This window comes from Phyllobates terribilis, unplaced genomic scaffold (genome assembly GCF_046119375.1).
Source record: "Phyllobates terribilis strain yellow unplaced genomic scaffold, ASM4611937v1 Scaffold_5__5_contigs__length_657084704, whole genome shotgun sequence".
Taxonomy (NCBI): domain Eukaryota; kingdom Metazoa; phylum Chordata; class Amphibia; order Anura; family Dendrobatidae; genus Phyllobates; species Phyllobates terribilis.
This window is the reverse complement of record NW_027362765.1, coordinates 301,131,327-301,151,965: the sequence shown is the minus strand read 5'-3', so window position 1 is coordinate 301,151,965 and position 20,639 is coordinate 301,131,327. Positions and strand designations below refer to the sequence as shown.

At 44.9% G+C, this 20,639-nt stretch overlaps 1 long non-coding RNA gene across 1 annotated transcript in view; it reads right to left on the bottom strand.

Moving 5' to 3' along the window:
* Window positions 1-11,303, bottom strand: part of LOC141273076 (uncharacterized) — a 67,595-nt gene extending 56,292 nt beyond the window's left edge. Inside the window, exon 1 of the long non-coding RNA XR_012322058.1 lies at window positions 11,136-11,303. This is a non-coding gene — a long non-coding RNA (uncharacterized lncRNA). The remainder of the gene's footprint in view (window positions 1-11,135) is intronic.
* Between the last annotated feature and the right edge of the window lie 9,336 nt (window positions 11,304-20,639).

The window sequence follows — 20,639 nt, the reverse complement described above, 5'->3', positions numbered from 1 at the left end:
GTGGCGCCCCTGCGGGTCCAGTTGCCACAGAGGTACAGCATCTCACCCAGAGGTGTGGTACCTCACTCTCGGGTAAGGAGGGAGCACTACCCGGGACCCACACATCCACATCCAATACACTCCACTTCAGTAGGGAAGGGCGAGATTGCTCCTAAGGGAGAGCACAGTCCCTGGTCCCTAGCTGGAGGGTGGAACTAGGTAGAGGAGGTGGGTGGAGGAAGTAGATCAGGGGAGCACAGACAGAAAGGGTATAAAAAGAAGGGGAACCATCTAGAAGTAGGTCAGTTGGGAGTCCAGTTCAGAGGAGAGACAGTTGGGAGTGGGAGCTCAGGAGGAGCTCCGCTCAGGAGAGAGAGGAATCGGGCCTAGTAAGAGAGGCCCAGGAGGAGAGTGAGAGAGGATGGGAGCAGAGGGAAAGGCTCCAGAGACAGAAGGGATCCCAGGGGCACGGTGAGTGCAGGAAGCCACCCGTGCGCCCGAATTCACACTGACGTGGAGGGATCAGGCCGCAGAAGGGGACCGGCCCCAGACTAGTGGAGAACAACCAGGCTCAGCTAGCCAACCGGAGGCTGCAGCATTTGCAAGGTGTTGTAGCCAAAACCCACAATTATATTGCTGAAAAGGTGGCCACATAGGGTCCAGGGGATTGCAAGTCGCCCGACAAGGCCTGAGGCCACTGGCTTGGGACACTAATTGTGAAGCGCAGGGCAGGAGGGTGAAAGGCAGCGCAGTGAGACGACCAGGAAAGGTACATAGAACGGGATCCCGTCCAAGTGCTCCTGAGATACCTGCGAGTTTGCTGAATCACTACCCCGGAGGACACAGGACGACGTGGGCAGTTGCACACTGGTGACTGTAACTTGGAGAACTTAAGAACTGTGAGTACAACCTGAAGACTGCACCCCACTGTGTCTGTGAATAATTGCTGTGCCATCACCTGCATTACACCTCACCAACAACATCTACCTCCACAATTCTTCATATACTGCCCTGGAGCTTAGCTCTGCCTGTGGAGAGCTGAACCAACTCTGCTGCATCACCATCAGCTCCAGTTGATCTGCACCGCAGCGGCGGCCCCATATAGCCTCATACCACAGGTGGCGTCACGAACATTATCTCTAAAAACTTTATTCCCCTTTTACTTTCCCCTTTAATTGACCACCCTGGGTCACGGACCAGGTCACTGCCACCGTGACATCCCCCAGCATCGACTGGCTCGGCTACCGAGTACTCCACGGCCCAGGGGGCGCGTCACACACCTTTTCTGAAAGGCCACAGAGGCTGCAACACCATTAAGCAAGAGGCACCACTAATCAAACAACACCATGAAGACCAAGGAGATCTCCAAATAAGTCAGGGACAAAGTTGTTGAGATGTACAGGGGTTGGGTTATAAAAAAAAATTTCAATGTCTTATGATCCCCTGGAGCACCATCAAATCCATAATCATCAAATGGAAAAAACATGGTATCAAAACAAACCTACCGAGAGACGGACGCCCACCAAAACTCTTGCAAGGAGGGCATTATTCAGAGAGGCAGCACAGAGATCAAAGGTAACCTTGAAGGAGCTGCAGAGTTCCCAAGCAGAGACTTGAGGATCTGTCTGTATGACCACAATAAGCCATACAGTCGATAGTGGTGGCCTTTATGGTAGAGTAGGCAGAAAATAGCCTTTACTTAGACACAACAATTGTAAGGCTCGTTTTCAGTTTGCCAATATATATTTGGGAGACTACCGAAATGTATGGAGGAAGGTGCTGTGGTCAGATGAGACCAAAATGTAACTTTTTAGCCACCAAGGTAAACGCTATGTCTGGGGCCAAACCAACACAGCTCATCATCCCAAGAACACCATCCCCACAGTGAAACATAGTGGTGACAGCATCATGTTGTGGGGATGTTTTTCCACAGCAGGGACAGGGAAAATGGTCCAAGTCGAGGGTAAGATGGATGGTGCGAAATAAAGGGATATTCTTTAGCAAAACTTGTTTCAGTTTGTCAAGTGATTTAAGACTGTGACGGAGGTTCAACTTCCAACAAGACAATGACCCAAAGCATACTGTTAAAACAACACTCGAATGGTTTAAGGGGAAATGTTTAAATGTTTTGGAGTGGCCTAGTCAAAGTGCAGACCTTAATCCAATTGAGAATCTGTGGTCAGTCTTGAAGATTGCTGTTCACCAGAGGAAACCATCTAACTTGAAGGAGCAGGAGCAGTTTTACCTTGAGGAATGGGCAAAAATCCCAGTGGCAAGATGTGGAAAGCTCATTGAGACTTATCCAAAGCGACTTACAGCGGTAATTGCCACAAAAGGAGGCTCTACAAAGTACTGACTTAAGGGGGAGGTGAACAGTTATGCACACTCAAGTTTTCAGGTTTTTTGTCTTATTTGTTGTTTGCTTCATAATAAAAAGAATGGTCCATGACGTGGCTTTTGTGAGTATATTGGTCCCAGACATGCCTTTAGCACTACATTAGTTCTCTCTGGCTGGCCCTTTAATATGGCATTCTCTGGATGCTACTGTAGCAGCGCCATTATAAAATCTTTTCTCTCTGCACATAAAAAAGTTACAGATCACAGGGAATAAATTATGGCCCCACCCTTCTGCTGCTCCCAAGCAAAATGCAGCACACATCTGTGAGAGAATCCTGTGAAGATTACTCCCATCCCTAGCTCTAGCTCCATGTACATCATATCATATTTCAGAACCCTAATGATACTTTCATCTGTAAAAATTTTTTGCATGAAGATCTGTGCGAAATCATGAACTGCCTCCTATTATTACTAACCTAGCCCTGACACTACCCCTAGGTAGTGAGACAACACTAATTGTTATATAGTACTAACATAATCCCGAGACTACCTGTAATTGTTACCTGCTACCAACCTACTCCTGAGATTACTCTATTTGTTATATACTACTAACTTAACCCTGACACTACCCATAATTGTTGCTTACTACTGAGACTGAGACTATTTTAATTGTTATATACTACTAACTTAACCCTGACACTACCCCTAATTGTTGCTTTGAGACTATTTTAATTGTTATATACTACTAACTTAACCCTGACACTACCCCTAATTGTTGCTTACTACTCAGACTGAGACTATTTTAATTGTTATATACTACTAACTTAACCCTGACACTACTCCTAATTGTTGCTTACTACTCAGATTGAGACTATTTTAATTGTTATATACTACTAACTTAACCCTGACACTACCTCTAATTGTTACATAATACTAATCTACCCTTGAGACTACTCCTAATTATTACTACTAACTTAAACGTGTCCTGCGTCATCCACATAGCTGAACGAAGTCTTGTGCCAGTGCAGTAGCATCGCCGGCTGCGCAGGTGCATTTTGCTCTGCCCTACTGCGATCATGGGCATTGAAATCCTCTCTGCTCACAGTAGGGCAGAGCAAAGTGCGCCTGCGAGCCGGCAATGCTACTGCTCAGGCATAAGACTTTGTTCAGCTATGTGGATGACACAGGACAAGTCATCCACACCAATCACAGCCAGAGGACGGCTTTTACTAGCAAGGAGGAGGAACAGACGCCGCAAGGAGGACGCCTATCGGATCAGACCAGCCTCATTTAAATGCAGCATGGGACCAAATCAAATGGTATTTTTGAGGTGTCCTGGGTGAGTCAGGAGGCAATGTAATCATTTGTGAAATACATAACAACAGCAGAAAAAGATGGCAGCATTTGTTGGGATACTAAAAAACTGGTGACAGGTTCCCTTTAACCATGAAACTACTTACTGTTACTTACTACTAACTTAACTCTGAGACTACCCCTGATTATCACTAACTATTTACCTAACACTAAAACTACCCCTAATTTCTACTGGCTATTACCCTACCTTTGAGACTATACATAAATTATAATATATTACTAACCTAACCCTGATACTACCCCTAATGATCTACATCTTACTTAATTCAGAGACTTCCCATAATTGTTTCCTGCTACTAAGCTAACTTTGGGATCATCCCTAATTGTTACCTACTACTATCCTAACCTCCAGACTACGTTAAAGCAACACTACGGCATTTTTTTTATTTCATCACGGGAGCGGTGCCACTAATCTAAGTTCCCTGACCCTATTATTGTACTTATTATTGTCTTCAGCTACTCGTGGCGGCGCCCAGGTTCCATGCCTCCCTCTTCTGACTGCAACTTTTGATTGACTGTAAGTCAGAGGTGACGGTCACAAGCCCTTAGTGTAAGTCTATGAGAGCCTACTTCAGGCCTCGATCTGGCTCTCATAGACATACATTGAGTTGTGACCTCTGGATCAACCAGCAAACACTGGAGCGATCAGGTAGGTCACAACCTGCAGAAGACCGACTGGCGTGGCACCAATGTCAGATAAAGATAGCAGCCGGCAAGAATAATGCTAAGGGTAGGGAACCTAAATAAATAACCTTACAAAACGCTGGAGTGGAGTTTTAAATTGGAACTCTACTTTCAACACACTTTGTATAATTCAATACTGCAAGCCAATATATGATCAGAGAAATCTACTACCTTCTAAACTTATGAGCCAATTCTTCCCCTCCTCCCTGCCTCCTGAACTAACCATCCACTCTAGAAAAAAACAGCTAAACTCTGTCTTGTTCAAGACAAGATGGACAACCAACACAGTGAGGTGTCAGGCTACACCTGTTATAATACACTGAGGAAAGGAGAGGGAGAAGGGGGAGTGAGAAGCAGAGTGAGAAAACAGACAGAGGGAGACACACAAATATCATGCTGAGCTTTTTAACAAGTTTTAACCTCACTCCATAGGTGGATTCACATTGACACTGGTCTACTGTATAATTTCCTCCATACTTCTGCTGCTGCTTCTGTATAGTAGACACCATAACATCTAGCCTCCTCCCACAAGCTCTGAAAAGTTACTTGAAAGTATAGTCCCCCTTTAATTGTAATCTAATACTACCCTAATCCAAAAATACCTCTAATTGTTACCAACTACAAACCTAATCTGAGAATCCCCCCAACAGTGGGACAAGCCCTAATTCTTAATTAAAAAGGTTGTTCATTACCTGGATAACATCTTCTGAAATGCTGTATTCTCTATGTAAAAAAAAACCCAAATAAACAAACACAATTTATTCCCACTTCCAGCACTGGCGTTCTTACAGTGGTGTCGGCGTGGAGTCTCCCAGCACTTGGGTGACATTGTTATATGCAGGTATGGGACTTGAATGTAAGGTGTTCTTATTTTTACACTGGGCACCCGGCCCCGTCTCTCCGTACACTGCGACGCAGTGTTCTATTGCGCAGGTGCCGGGAAGTGACAGTGACTCCCCGGCGCCTGCACAATAGAACCCTGCGGCGCAGTGCACGGAGAGACTGGGCCGGGATGAAGCAAAGCGCGCTCTATGAGAGCGGCACTTTGCGCATGCCCGGGAAGTCAGGGAGCACAATGCATGTCACAGGGCCCTGTGACGTGCAGGGGAGGGGGGGAATATGGTAACTAAGCATATAGGCGGGGATTTCTGGGAATATTAAACAGGCGGGGATTTCTTGGCGTCCCCCGGACGCCAAGCCTGTGGAAAGCAGAGGTGATAAAAACACTTTTCTCTGCAATAAAACCTCTACTATGGACCATACAGGTATGTATAGATTTTCTTTTTTATGACCTGATTGCCAACAGTAGAGGTCTGATATCTCCCAGGGGTGACAGATTCCCTTTAACCCCATTCTGACGTGGTATGTAATAGTACGCACCATGTCGGCACCCCCTGTTCAGCGCGGGCTCCGGCGCTGAGCCCGCATTAAACCGGGCACATGTCAGCTGTACAAATCAATCGCGATCCACCCGTGGCTGTTAACCAGTTAAATGCCGCTGTCAATCTCTGACAGTGGCATTTAACTCGAGCTTCCGGGAAGCGTCCTAGGCCCCGCCCATCGGTGACCCCGTCACATGATTGCGGGTCACCGATGCATGGGCATGACAACCTGGGGTCTGCAGCAGACCCCTATGGTTGTCATGTCTCGCTTGCTATGAGCGCCGAATATAAAAGTTTAAATCACCCCCCTTTTGCCCCATTCAAAATAAAATAATAAAAAATAAACTCCACATACACATATTTGGTATCGCCGAGTTTAGAATTGCCTGATCTATCAATATAAAAAAAAGAATTAATCCGATCGGTACACGGCGTAACAAGAAAAAAATTCCAAACGCCAGAATTAAGTTTTTTTGGTCGCCGCAACATTGCAATAAAATGCAATAACAGGCGATCAAAACATCGGATCTACCCCAAAATAGTATCAATAAAAACGTCAGCCTGGCACGCAAAATATAAGCCTTCACCTGGCCCCAGATCCCAAAAAATGGAGACTCTACGAGTCTCGGAAAATGGCACCATTTTTTTTTGGGCAAACTTTGGAATTTTTTTTCATTACTTAAATAACAAAAAAGAACCTATACATGTTTTGTGTCTACAAACTCGTAATGACCTGGACAATAATAATGGCAGGTCCCTTTTAGCATTCAGTGAACGTGGTAAAAAAAAAAACAACTGTGGAATTGCATTTTTTTTGCAATTTCACCGCACTTGGAATTTTTTTCCCATTTTCCAGTACACGATATGGTATAACCAGTGATGACGTTTAAAAGTACAACTCGTCCCGCTAAAAATAAGCCCTCACATGGCCATATTGAACAAAAAATAAAAAGTTCTGGCTCTGGAAAGAAGGGGCGCAAAAAACAAAAAAACGCAAAAATGGAAAATCCTCTGGTCATAAAGGGGTTGAGAAGGCATTATCCAAATAGCGGACAACTGGATTTTCGGGGCTTCAGTTACATTTCTGCACTTAATGTAACTGCAGATTGGTGAATCCATGTTTGAGAAAAGTGGATGGGAATCTAGTCGACAAGTGACCGCCACTAAATTAACGGCATACCGGCGGTCACGTGACACCTACTCAATCAGGCAATATAGGGGAATCCAGACCATGTTTGTAATGCAGGATTTACCAATTTGCTGTCACATAGAGTGGCTGAAGAAATTTAGCTGAAGCTCGGAAAACCCCTTTAACTGTCCCTATAACTAGCTGCTTCCACTGCAGTTTTCACAAAATATATCCAGACTCATCAAAACTTCCCACTTCCATAGGCACATTATATCTGGTGACCCCTTATTTAAGCCCTACTGGTGCTTACAGGCTCGGACAGGCCTGGCGGGGTGCCGGGAAATTTCCCGGTGGGCCCCGGGCCCCCTGCAGAGAAGACAGAGGAGAATTAAAAAAAAAAAAAGTGGTCGCGGGCCCTTTAAGGGCGCACGTACGCACTCTCACTGCCGCGATGCCCAGGACAGTAGCGGGAGGGGCCTGGGAGCAGGAGAGCCGAAGAGCAGAGCAGGAGCCGCACTGCAGCATCACACTCAGCAGACAGGGCCGCACGTCTGCTAAAAGTGATGTCACATCGCGCCCTGCACTGCAGTCTCCCGCTTTAGGAGCGCGTCTGTACTGTACAGGTAGTCTAATATTTGTGGGTGTTTGTATGAATTTAATGAATTTGTGTGTATATGCTGCCTGCATGTGTGTGTATATATGCCTGTGTGTGTGTGTGTACAGTGGTGGCCAAAAGTATTGGCACCCCTGCAATTCTGTCAGATAATACTCAGTTTCTTCCTGAAAATGATTGCAATCACAAATTCTTTGGTCTTATTATCTTCATTTAATTTGCTTGCAAGGAAAAAACACAAAAGAGAATGAAGCAAAAATCAAATCATTGATCATTTCACACAAAACTCCAAAAATGGGCCAGACAAAAGTATTGGCACCCTCAACCTGATACTTGGTTGCACAACCTTTAGCCAAAATAACTGCGAACAACCGCTTCCGGTAACCATCAATGAGTTTCTTACAATGCTCTGCTGGAATTGTACACCATTCTTCTTTGGCAAACTGCTCCAGGTCCCTGATATTTGAAGGGTGCCTTCTCCAAACTGCCATTTTGAGATCTCTCCACAGGTGTTCTATGGGATTCAGGTCTGGACTCATTGCTGGCCACCTTAGAAGTCTCCAGTGCTTTCTATAAAACCATTTTATAGTGCTTTTGGAAGTGTGTTTTGGGTCATTGTCCTGCTGGAAGACCCATGACCTCTGAGGGAGACCCAGCTTTCTCACACTGGGCCCTACATTATGCTGCGAAATTTGTTGGTAGTCTTCAGACTTCATAATGCCATGCACACGGTCAAGCAGTCCAGTGCCAGAGGCAGCAAAGCAACCCCAAAACATCAGGGAACCTCCGCCATCTTTGACTGTAGGGACCGTGTTCTTTTCTTTGAATGCTTCTTTTTTTTCCTGTACACTCTATGTTGATGCTTTTTCCCAAAAAGCTCTACTTTTGTCTCATCTGACCAGAGAACATTCTTCCAAAACCTTTTAGGCTTTCTCAGGTAAGTTTTGGCAAACTCCATCCTGGATTTTTTATGTCTCGGGGTAAGAAGTGGGATCTTCCTGGGTATCCTACCATACAGTCCCTTTTCATTCAGACGTCGACGGATAGTACGGGTTGACACTGTTGTACCCTTGGACTGCAAGGCAGCTTGAACTTGTTTGGATGTTAGTCGAGGTTCTTTATCCACCATCCGCACAATCTTGCGTTGAAATCTCTCGTCAATTTTTCTTTTCCGTCCACATCTAGGGAGGTTAGCCACAGTGCCATGGGTTTTAAACTTCTTGATGACACTGCGCACGGAAGACACAGGAACATTCAGGTCTTTGGAGATGGACTTGTAGCCTTGAGATTGCTCATGCTTCCTCACAATTTAGTTTCTCAAGTCCTCAGACAGTTCTTTGGTCTTCTTTCTTTTCTCTATGCTCAATGTGGTACACACAAGGACACAGGACAGAGGTTGAGTCAACTTTAATCCATGTTAACTGGCTGCAAGTGTGATTTAGTTATTGCCAACACCTGTTAGGTGCCACAGGTAAGTTACAGGTGCTGTTAATTACACGAATTAGAGAAGCATCACATGATTTTTCAAACAGTGCCAATACTTTTGTTCACCCCCTTTTTTAGGTTTGGTGTGGAATTATATCCAATTTGGCTTTAGGACAATTATTTTTGTGTTTTTTCATTGAAGACAAATTAAATGAAGATAATACCAAAGAATTTGTGATTGCAATCATTTTCAGGAAGAAGCTGAGTATTATCTGACAGAATTGCAGGGGTGCCAATACTTTTGGACACCACTGTATATATGCCTGTGTGTGTGTATATGCCTGTGTGTGTGTGTGTGTGTGTATATATATGCCTGTGTGTGTGTATATGCCTGTGTGTGTGTGTGTATATGCTGCCTGCATATATGTGTGTGTGTGTATATATATATGCCTGTGTGTGTGTATATGCCTGTGTGTGTGTGTGTATATGCTGCCTGCATATATGTGTGTGTGTGTATATATGCCTGTGTGTGTGTATATGCTGCCTGCATATATGTGTGTGTGTGTGTGTATATATATGCCTGTGTGTGTATATATATGCCTGTGTGTGTGTATATGCCTGCCTGCGTGTGTGTATGCCTGCATGTGCGTGTATATATATACCTGCATATGTGTGTGTGTGTGTGTGTTTGTGTGTGGTGTGTTTATGCCTGCATGTGTGTGTGTGTGTGTATATGCCAGCATGCGTGTGTGTGTGTGTAGTGTGTATATGCCTGCATGTGTTTGTGTGTATGTATTTGAGTGCCTGCATGTCTACGTGTGTATATGTGTCTTCACACATGTGTGCCTGCTTCCCTGCGTGTCTGCATTTTTGTGTGTGATTGTCTGAGTGTGTCTGTGCATGACTGCGTGTGCATTTCTGTGTGTGCTTGCCTGTATGTGTATGTGTCCCCATTTCTGTGAGTATCAGTATCTGCGTGTGTATATTAGGGCTCTTTCACATGTCCTGATATTTAAGGGACTGGACATATCCGTGTCCACCTGTGTGTCATCCGTGTGACACATACCGGCGCTTGGGAATCAGTGTACAGTTAGTGCTGTTCCCAAGAGCCGGGTGCTGAGCGCTGCCCTCATCATAGATCCCTGCCGATGCTGCGATCAGCAGCAGCAGGGTCAATGATGAGAGTAGTAGTCTACTCCCGCCGTGTCCAACTGTAAAAATAGGAATAAAATAAAAAAATCCTTATACTCACCTCTCCTAAGTGTCACCCGCTGTAATCCGTGCGAGTGCTCACGCCGAGGGGAATGACTCCTGCAGCGAGCGGGCCCCGGAGCTGCGCTCAGTGATTTGACAGGGCACCGCTTGTTGAGCGCAGCTCCGGGGTCCACTCGCTGCAGGAGTTATTCTCCTCGGCATGAGCGCTCGCACGGATTACAGCGGGTTAGGGAATTCCAACACATGCAGGGATTACCTAACAGGCAATCCCTGTCTGTGTTGCGTCTGTCTACCGCCGCAAAACATGCTACCCCAGGGACTCGAGCATATTAGCAGAGCACTACAAGATACTCAGAGAACACCCGAGCATGCTGGGATCGCACCTTATCCGACCACGCTCGCTCAGCACTAGTTGCCATGTGTTGCTGCCATGTTAGTCATTCAATAAAGCTCAGCCTGAGGTTGGGCTCCATGGAAGTGTCACAATCAAGGTGTCGGATGTTATTGCAGCACGCTCACTTTGTAGTTCGCAGTGACTGTAATGTCTCCCTCCTTGCACCGACCCAATAACAGGAAGCAAGTGGCAACAGGGAGAATAAAATCTAATTTTCTCTGTGTAGCCAACGTTTTTCCAATAAGCCGTCTAACCAGGCTTTAAACCCTATTTACCTGCAGATTACCCCTATATCTGCAGATAAATAGCGTTTTTCAAGGTGACAAGTTACCATTAAAGGGACTCTGGCAGTACGGAATGACTGTTTGAAGAAAGTCCTGCCGCTTAGTGCTCCACAGCGCGGCCAATCATGTAATAATAGTGCATTATAGAAAAGCATAACAAGTAATAAAACCGTTTATGGTGGGCTGTAGTGTGGGCCCCTAGAGTCAGTTCCCCTGGTGGGCCCTAGGCACCCCAGTCCGACCCTTGGTGCTTAGATTATTTATCTGTCACCAAGCTTTCCAAGAACAACACTACAGCACACACAAGTGGGCTACTCACAGGAATTCGGGCGGCAGGGACCCTCTCAGTCACTGTTCCTCCCTGGTGTTGCAAACACATCCCCATCTCACTTGTCTCTGGAGCTGAAGGCAGGGCGAGAGTGTGGAGGATGAAGAGTGGCCTGTGCATAGGGAGAGAGGAGAGGGGGGCACAAGGGGTGGGCGTAGCCTGAGTAATGTGCTGAGAATGCCCACTGTCTGTATATACTGACGTACAGAGCCAGAAGAGTGATACTGTGCAAATGTCCAAGAGTATGCGACATTGATGTGATACTGCCAGATGGGATGAGAGTAATTATACTCTGCAACCCCTAGTTCCAGAATGAGGGACGTTATACTTAGCACTGCTGTTATATACTGTGTACTATATGTACTGTGCAGTGTCCATACATATAGAATAGGAGAAGTGGTACTGTGCACTGTCCATACATACAAATAGGAGAAGTGGTACTGTGCACTGTCCATAATTACAGAATGGGAGAAGTGATATTGTTCCCTGTTCATACATACAAAATGGAAGAAGTCGTGCTGTACACTGTCCATACATACAAAATGGGAGGAGTGGTGCTGTGCAGTTTCCATACATACAAAATGTGAGAAATAGTACTGTGCACTGTCCATACATACAGAATGTGATGAGTGATACGGTGCACTGTCCATACATAAAGTTTGGAAGGAGTGGTATTGTACACATTCCATACATACAGAATGAGAGAAATGGTACTGTGCACTGTCCATACATACAGAATGGGAGGCGATATACTGTACTTACCACTGCACATACATCCAGAATGGAAAACGTGATACTGTGCAATGCGAGTACATACAGATGAGAGAATTGATACTGCCCATAGATACAGGACGGGAGATGTGACACTGACCACTGCACATACAAACAGAATGGGAGAAGTGGTACTGTGTACTGTTAATACATACAAAATGGGAAAAGTGGTATTGTGCACTGTCTATACATACAAAATGGGAAAAGTGGTACTGTGCAGTGTCTATACATACAGAATGGGCGAAGTGGTACTGTGCGCTGTCCCTACATAAAAAGAAACAAAAGTAATACCATGCATAGCTCAAACATAATTACAAAAGTAGTAATGTACACTGCCCACACTGTCCAAAAAGAGTGCAATCCAGTAAATTTAGCAAGTCTGTTTCCTTGGTTGAAGAATGGGCCAAAATCACACCAGACCAATGCATGTGACTAGCTTCTCCATAGAGGAGGAATCTTGAAGCTGTCATCACCAACAAATTAAGTATTAATTTTTCAGAATTCCTGTTGTCCATCTACAGTTTGACCACTAGTGGCTGCTATTGTTCACTTTAATAATTGTGCTGCAATCCCACTGCTTATCACTGGAGGCTGCTGTTGTGTTCTGCAATAGTCCTTTACTAAGATGGCAGATTCTGAACCTGTGGGATCCATCTTGTTTCCTCTTTGGGCCTACTTTAAGCCGTATGGATCTGTCACTCATTTCTTGAGTATTGTGTCTAGCTGTTAGCCTAGTTCCAGTCTCCAGCTCCTGAACATTCTTACCCAGACTGTTCTCACCTATCTATGGATTGTTTCCTACAACTTCTTTTGCTAACTCCAAGAACTTCTACTATCGCTTGCTGTTCCTGCTTGTGCTCCTTCAGCAACTGGTTTCCAGCAGTACTACGCCTGTTTCGTAACAGGATAATCAAGCCTTCATCATAGATACCACCAAGGAAAATTTGGGGGTTCGTGTAAATAAGGTGAACTGTTTGCTTACCAACATCTATGCAGATATGTAAACACTAAAAACAAAATACATGGCATTTGAAACTCAGACATCTCATAACGTTCAAATTTTTGGACAAGCTACACAGGATATTGTGCAAGATCTAAGCAATAAGATTGCACTGCAGTCTGAACACATCCTTCAATTAAAAAATCAACGTATTGCTCTGGCCACTCCACCCACCCTTCCACTGCCACCTTTCAGGTTTGGTGGAGACCGTGACAAATTTTGTGGATTCATCAACCAGTGTAGATTGTACCCTGCTCAATTCCATACTGACAGATCAAAAGTATTGTGTATCATTATGCTACTGACACATAAATCTTTGGCTTGGCCAGCCCCCTTATTGAAACTCATGATGATCGACTTAATGATCTGAAGACTTTCCTAGCAGCCATGAGCCAGGTGTTTGATGATCCTAATCGTTGTGCAACAGCTTCAGCTACACTTATGGCGCTACGTCAGGGTAAATGCTCTGTTCCAGAGTATGCCAGCGAATTCAGATGGTGGGTGATTGATATCGAATGGAATAATGCTGCAAAATTATCTTTTTTTAAGAACGGACTCTCCAGCGTGTAAGAGGGTGACCTGAATGGTCATACGCCTCTCCCCCTGTGTGAAGATAACTGTTGTAATGTGTTTATTAAAGAGTGTTTATAATGCATAATGTCTGATGTGTCAGATACAGGGTTTAGTATAGGCCAGGTATAGATAGAGCATTAGATTAGGAATGAGAAAGTGCAGCGGTGGGCACTATAGGATAAGGAACCATTTAGTTACAGGTTAGGAAATAGTTAATGGGTTTAGGAGCTGCTCCAGTGTGGGAGGAACAGGGCTAGTGAACAAGTGAGACACTTCCTGTTTTCAGGTAGTCAGGGTCAGAGTGAGAGTGAGAGCAGTAGTTGGAGGTCCAGAGGGCACCAGGAGCACGGGCTGTTCAGCAGCAGGGGATCGTCAGCCAGAAACTCTTAAGCGGACATTCCTGGAATGTTCAGGACCTATGGTCCACAGGAGGCACAGAGAAGAGTGCTTCAAAATCTTCCTAAAACGGAAAGTCGAACAGGGAATCACATAGTAGAGTTGGTACGGGTCTCTTAAAGCTGTGGAGCATCTCAGAAACTAGAGATGTCAGATCTGGAAGGGATAGCTCAGGACAAGCAAACAGTGGACATCAAAACGTGCTGTGCTATGGACTTTGAACATGGAAAAGTTTGTGACCAATACTGCGTGTTTCATTATGTTGAATTCGGACAGTTAAGTAAAGTTCTTTTTTATAAAACGGAGTGGAAGTCCCTTAATGTGTGTGTGGTGGTTCCTGATGTGGAGGAACCGAAGAAAGCAGAGATCTGTGACCAAAACGTAAGTGTTTCGCACCACATGCACAGCACAGGAGAAATGGGACATTGTTTTTTTGTAGGAAGTCGTGGTGTAGGAACACAGCAGTCCCTTGCCACCACTACCACCTTGAGCCCATCACAAAATTGGAGGCAGGACAAAATCATGCATCATGAAGATGTGAAAGATGTGGGGAAGATTTCAGTGAGCACTAAGATGGTGGACGATGGCGCGTAGGCTGGCGATAGCTCCGCTCATCGTGGCGATCCTGAGCGCAAAATGGAGTGAAAAACTGTCCGGTATGGGCGCTGGCCGGAGCCCATGTCACGGCCCCCTGTGAGTGGTGCCCGCCTGCTGTAGGCGCTACGAAGAAAGAAGAAACCCTGCCTGTTAATGCAGATCCCTGAAATGAAGGAAGAAACAGAGGCCGAATGGGTGAAGCGGCCGGAAGCGGCTCCACCCATGGTTGGGTGGAGTCCAGAAGGAGGATCCCTCGTGTCAAGCAGTGCAACGCCATTGCTGGAGGCGACGTTGGAAGAGCAACAACTCAACAACATGTCTCATCATGGAGGTCTCGCGAGAATGGATTGGGACCGGTGCAAGACGCGCCAGGAGATAGACGACCCGAGGGCCGATTGGGGGTATTCAACCTGGCTTCCTTCTATTCCTGCCCAGGTGGTATCCGTTTGATCGGCCGGAGAAGGATCTTGTCCGGCTTGCAGTCACGGCCAAAGAACCTGAGGAGTTCTATTGGTAGGTCAGTATGAAGGAGGTACTGGACTGGAACGGCCGGCGAGTGATTGCGGCGGCCGCGGCAGCTTCGGTGAGTCTCACACAAGATCTTATCCCCTGACCCCAAGTATCAAGAGACAATATGGTCTCCCACAGGAGAGGAGTCCAGGTGAATAGCGGGGGTCATATAAGAGAAGAAGCGGCGGGAGAGCCGTATCAAAGAGGAGTTGCAGTGCCCCAGCGGAGGAGCCATGTCTGGCTGGATGACGCACGGCCTCATCAAACACTTCAATCCCTCGCACGGGTATGGATTTATCCGGGAGGCAAAAAAGTTTACATCAAGGCTGGGTCTATCTCCCTGCCAGGACCCCCTGCAAGAGGGGAGCCGAGTGACCTTTATTAAAGAAGACGGGCCCAGGGGTCTGTATGCCGTGGCCATCACCCTGATTCTCTCTGAGATGGAACGGCAGGAACGAGAAATCCAAATACCTATGTGGCCAACCATGACGACCGCAGTATCGGTGGCAGTGGTGCAAGACGAGGATGTAAGCCTGAGGCCAGCGTCCCCTAGTCCAGAGTCGCTAGGGGCTACGGCAGGATCTCGGGAAAGTGTGAGGTCCGAATCCCCAAGCCTGATGTACTCCAGTGCAAGGAGCGGGAGAAGCAGTGTAGAATCTGGCTGCACTAGATAGTCTTCTGGGACCACCATCATCTATATCCAGGGCCAGGGTGTAGCCAATTATGCTGGCTGCAGGGAGACACCTGAGTGACACGGCCACTTTAAAAATTTCCTGATTAAACCTGTTGTACTAGTTGCACAAAAAGGAAAATAATGAGACTATTCTGTGTCTCTGAGGGCAGATAGCCCCACAAGGAAAGCAGGAAATAACTGGTATTGGCCAGTCCGGCCACAGTTGAAAGAGAAGAATCTTTTGTGTTTGTTTTCCTCTCCAAGTTTTTTGCATCTGTTGTGCATTCCCCTGCTTGTTTACAGAAGTGAAACCCTGATAGGGTTAATTACCCCTTGTTAACAGACTGTGCGGAACTGCTCTATGGACTGTGCCCATGTTTTACCTTGAATTGTCGCTATAGGGGCTGGTTAGCAACACACTTGTCTTAAAGGGACCATACCCAGCAAAAAGGAGGGAGGGGGGAAACCGGTCAAGATGACCAGAGGAACAAGCCGGGTCATTGCTCCTGGACTGTTGAAGCTGGTGTAAGTTGGCCACTGGGCCATTGAAACAGACTTCCTGTGTTTGGTAAATCTGAAGCAGGATTTGTTGGCCAACGGGCCTGTTGTGTTTTAAAACACACACTTTTGTGGGTCCCTGGAGCAAGGGGACCGTGGTCAGTCGGAACCATGTTTCAAGGAATTTGAACATTTGTAGTGAGTACAGCGGAGGGACTAGGGTTATTCAGATCCTTTTTGTTGCTTGAATGACCTGAAGTGCGTGCCGGGTTGAAGGACTCTGCCTATGTGTGTGGGCAACTAATAAATTGGGCCAAAATGACCGGCATTGATAAAAAGACTTGAATTCTGTGTTCCAGGGTTCCAGCCGAGTGGAACAGACGTTAAGGTTGACCAGCAAAAGACATTGAAGAGTGAATTAATCTTATGTGCATTGAATGTAAATGTGTGTGTTAAATGTTTTAAACGTGCATTAGTGTTTTACAAGATGGAAAAAACAAACAGGAGGGTTCTAACAATAGCTCAGGACAAGCGAACAATGGACATCAAAACGTGCTGTGCCATGGACTTTCAACATGGAAAAGTTTGTGCCCAATACTGCGTGTTTCATTATGTTGAATTCAGATGGTTAAGTACAGTTCTTTTTTATAAAACGGAGTGGAAGTCCCTTAATGTGTGTGATGCGGTTCCTGAAGTGGAAGAACTGAAGAAAGCAGAGATCTGCGACCAAAACGTGAGTGTTACACACCACATGCACCGCACAGGAGAAATGGGACATTGTTGTTTTGTAGGGAGCCAGGGTGTAGGAACACAGCAGTCCCTTGCCACCACTACCACCCTAAGTCTCTCACAAGCGCATTCAAAGATGAACTAGCCTGGGCCGATGCGCCCACAAATTTTGATGACTTCATTCACATAGTATTCGTATAGACAACCGATTATCAGAGAGAAAATTGGAAAAGTGGAATTCAAAGTGGTCCCTCAACAGTAATTGTTATTCACCTGTTTCAACCACCAGTCCCAGAGATTTTGAGATAAAGAGTCCCATCTACCGTATCTGAAGTTGAATCCATGCAGGTCGGCAGCCTGTTAAAATGTGAAAGTGCAGAAAAAAAAGAACGGAGACTTCGGGAAAATCAGTGTTTTTATTGGGGTGAGACTGACCACTTTCTCGTCAATTTTCCTTCTCGACTACGTAAAACAGTGGCAGTGGTAGCGGATCCTAACTTTTCCGACGAATAATCAATCTTGTCTGAACCAACGCCTCCAGTGAATGCTGTCATCCATTCAATTTCTTGTATTGCACCCAACATTTAAAAAAAAACAAGGACTCTAATTGTTTCATTTCTATCAAGTTTCAATTCAAGTTGATTCTCAATGGATTTCCACATCTGCCATGGTTGGTTCAGGAGAAAACGGAAATGTTATGGACATCTCTTTCATCTATTATCATGGAAACTGTTGACGGATCTCCACTAAATTTGGGACCAGTGAATCAAGAGACTGAACCCCTAGAGATAGTTATGGAACCTAATCACAATGAGATTTTATCCTTCCTACTAATCTCATCTCCACATTTTCCAATAATCCTGGGGTTGCCATGGCTACAGACTCAAAATCCCACAATCAATTGGGAAACCAAAGAAGTGACTTTTCCATCTACTGTACACTTCCCACATGCTTCACCAAATGAAGAGGTTGTAGAGGATCCTGAACAATCTTCTAAACTACCATCTATGTATAAGGAATGTGATGATGTATGGGACAAGAAAAACGCCGACAAACTCCCTCCTCATCGGCCATATGATTGTCCAATTGATCTATTGCCTGGAGCAGCAATACCCTTTGGAAGCATTTACCCACTGGTAGAGCAGGAATTAAAAGCACTCAAGGAATACATCGATGAAAATTTAGCTAAAGGGTTTATTCGTTCATCTTCATCACCAGCAGGTGCACCTATATTTTTTGTTAAAAAGAAAGACTGTTCCTTAAGATCCTGCGTTGATTACAGAGAATTCAATAAAATTAACGTAAAGAATCGTTACCCTCAACGTTTTAGTTAATGACATTTTCAGAAACTAGCTTGATCACTTTGCATTTATCTAGATGATATACTAATCTTTTCTATTTCTGCAGAAGAGCATCAGAATCATGTGAAAATAGTGCTAGAGCATCTAAGAACCCATCATCTTTATATTAAGCTGGAAAAATGTGAGTTCAATCAAACAGAGATCTAGCACTTCGACCATATAATCTCTATTCATGGATTGTAAATGGACTCTAGCAAGATTCAACCTATCACTGAGTGGCCAATGCCAAAAAATGTGAAAGAAGTCCAACGATTTGTGGGCTTTGCCAATTTTTACAGACGTTTCATTAAACATTTTTCAGGTATAATTGCTCCATACACTGTGTAGGGCTCCTCTTATATACAAACATATACGCTCATGTGTCCTAAGTAAACAAAATGAGGTGGCGGCCCCAAAAAGCAGTTTTGCACAGGGCACCATTCAACCTGCACACTGATATCAGTTAAACTCTGCTGTAGGGCAGAGCGACATTGTCTCCCTGCGTTACCTCTCACTGTTCTGTGAGCCACAGGTTCAGCCGCCTACAGAATGCCCTGAGCACGCATAGGAAGTCAGCCTGCTGGTGCAGGTGGCATGATGACATCACCATGTCACGCCGCATGCACTTAGACGTTGACATAATACTCTTTATAGGGATGGTGAGGACATCATACTATATGAAGGTTGGCTGTGATGATTCACAATAATAATGTGCCCCATAATTTATATAGGGTGCTGTGGAGACTCCATATTATATATAGACAAGCTGTGGGGCCCTTGTGCTATATATAGGTAAGCTGTGGGGCCATCCTACTTACTGTGTATATAGGGAACTGTGGAGGACACATCCTACTGTATATAGGGAGCAGTGGGGGAATCATACAATATATAGGAAGCTGTGCAGCCATTATAATGTATATAGGGAGCTGTGAAAGAATCATACTGTATATACATACAGTGGTTTGCGAAAGTATTCACCCCCTTGGAGTTTTACCTATTTTGTTATGTTACATGCTGTGCTTAAATATTTTTGTTATCCAATTTGTGTGTGATGTATCAGCACTAAATAATCTAAGTTGGTGAAATGAACTTAGAAAAATATAGGCATAAATGTATGGGATCAAATAACTAAAAATTGGCATGTGCATATGTATTCGCCCCTTTTGCCATGAAGCCCCTAAAATTTTCTGGTGCAAGCAATTACCTTCATAAGTCACATGCTTAGTGAAAGGAAGTCCACCTGTGTGCAATCTACTGTCAGTATATCCCAAAAGTCAGAAGTTTCCGCACTAAATAATGGTGCTCTGAAGGAACAGATAATACTTTGATAAAAATAACCTTCAGATACATGGAATAATGCGTAAAGTGCTAATTTTATTCACAGCCGACACAGAGATAAACAGATTTAATCCAACGTTTTGGCAAATTGTTGCCTTTGTCAAGGTTATCTGTATTAATATAGAACATAACACAGGATATAACGGCAATAATACAGAGAAAAAAATACAAAAGAAAAAACAGACTTATAAACAGTCACAGAATTTATACAGTCATGGCCAAAAGTATTGAGAATGAGACAAATAGTAATTTTTCCAAAGTTTACTGCTTCATTTTTTGTAATGGCAATTTGCATATACTCCTGAATGTCAAAGAGTGATCAGCTTAACAGCAATTACTGTACTTGCAAAGTCAATATTTGCCCAGAAAATGAACTTTAACCCCCAAAACACATTTCAACATCATTGCAGTCCTGCCTTAAAAGGAGCAGCTAACATCGTTTTAGTGATTGATCCATTAACACAGGTGTGGGTGTTGATGAGGACAGGGCTGGCGATCAATCAGTCATGATTAAGTAAGAATGACTTCACTGGACACTTTAAAAGGAGGCTGGTTCTTGGTATCATTGTTTCTCTTCAGTTAACCATGGTTATCTCTAAAGAAATACGTGCAGCCATCATTGCACTGCACAAAAATGGCCTAACAGGGAAGAGTATCGCAGCTACAAAGATTGCACCTCAGTCAACAATCTATCGCATCATCAAGAACTTCAAGGAGAGATCTTCCATTGTTGTCAAAAAGGCTCCAGGGCGCCCAAGAAAGACCAGCAAGCGCCAGGACCGTATCTTAAAACTGTTTCAGCTGCAGGATCGGACTACCAGCAGTGCCGAGCTTGCTCAGGAATGGCAGCAGGCTGGTGTGAGTGCTTCTGCACGCACTGTGAGGCCGAGACTCTTTGAGCAAGGGCTGGTTTCAAGGAGGGCAGCAAAGAAGCCACTTCTCTCCAGAAAAAACATCAGGAACCGACTGATATTCTGCAAAAGGTACAGGGAGTGGACTGCTGAGGACTGGGGCAAAGTCATTTTCTCTGATGAATCCCCTTTTCGATTGTTTGGGACATCTGGAAAACA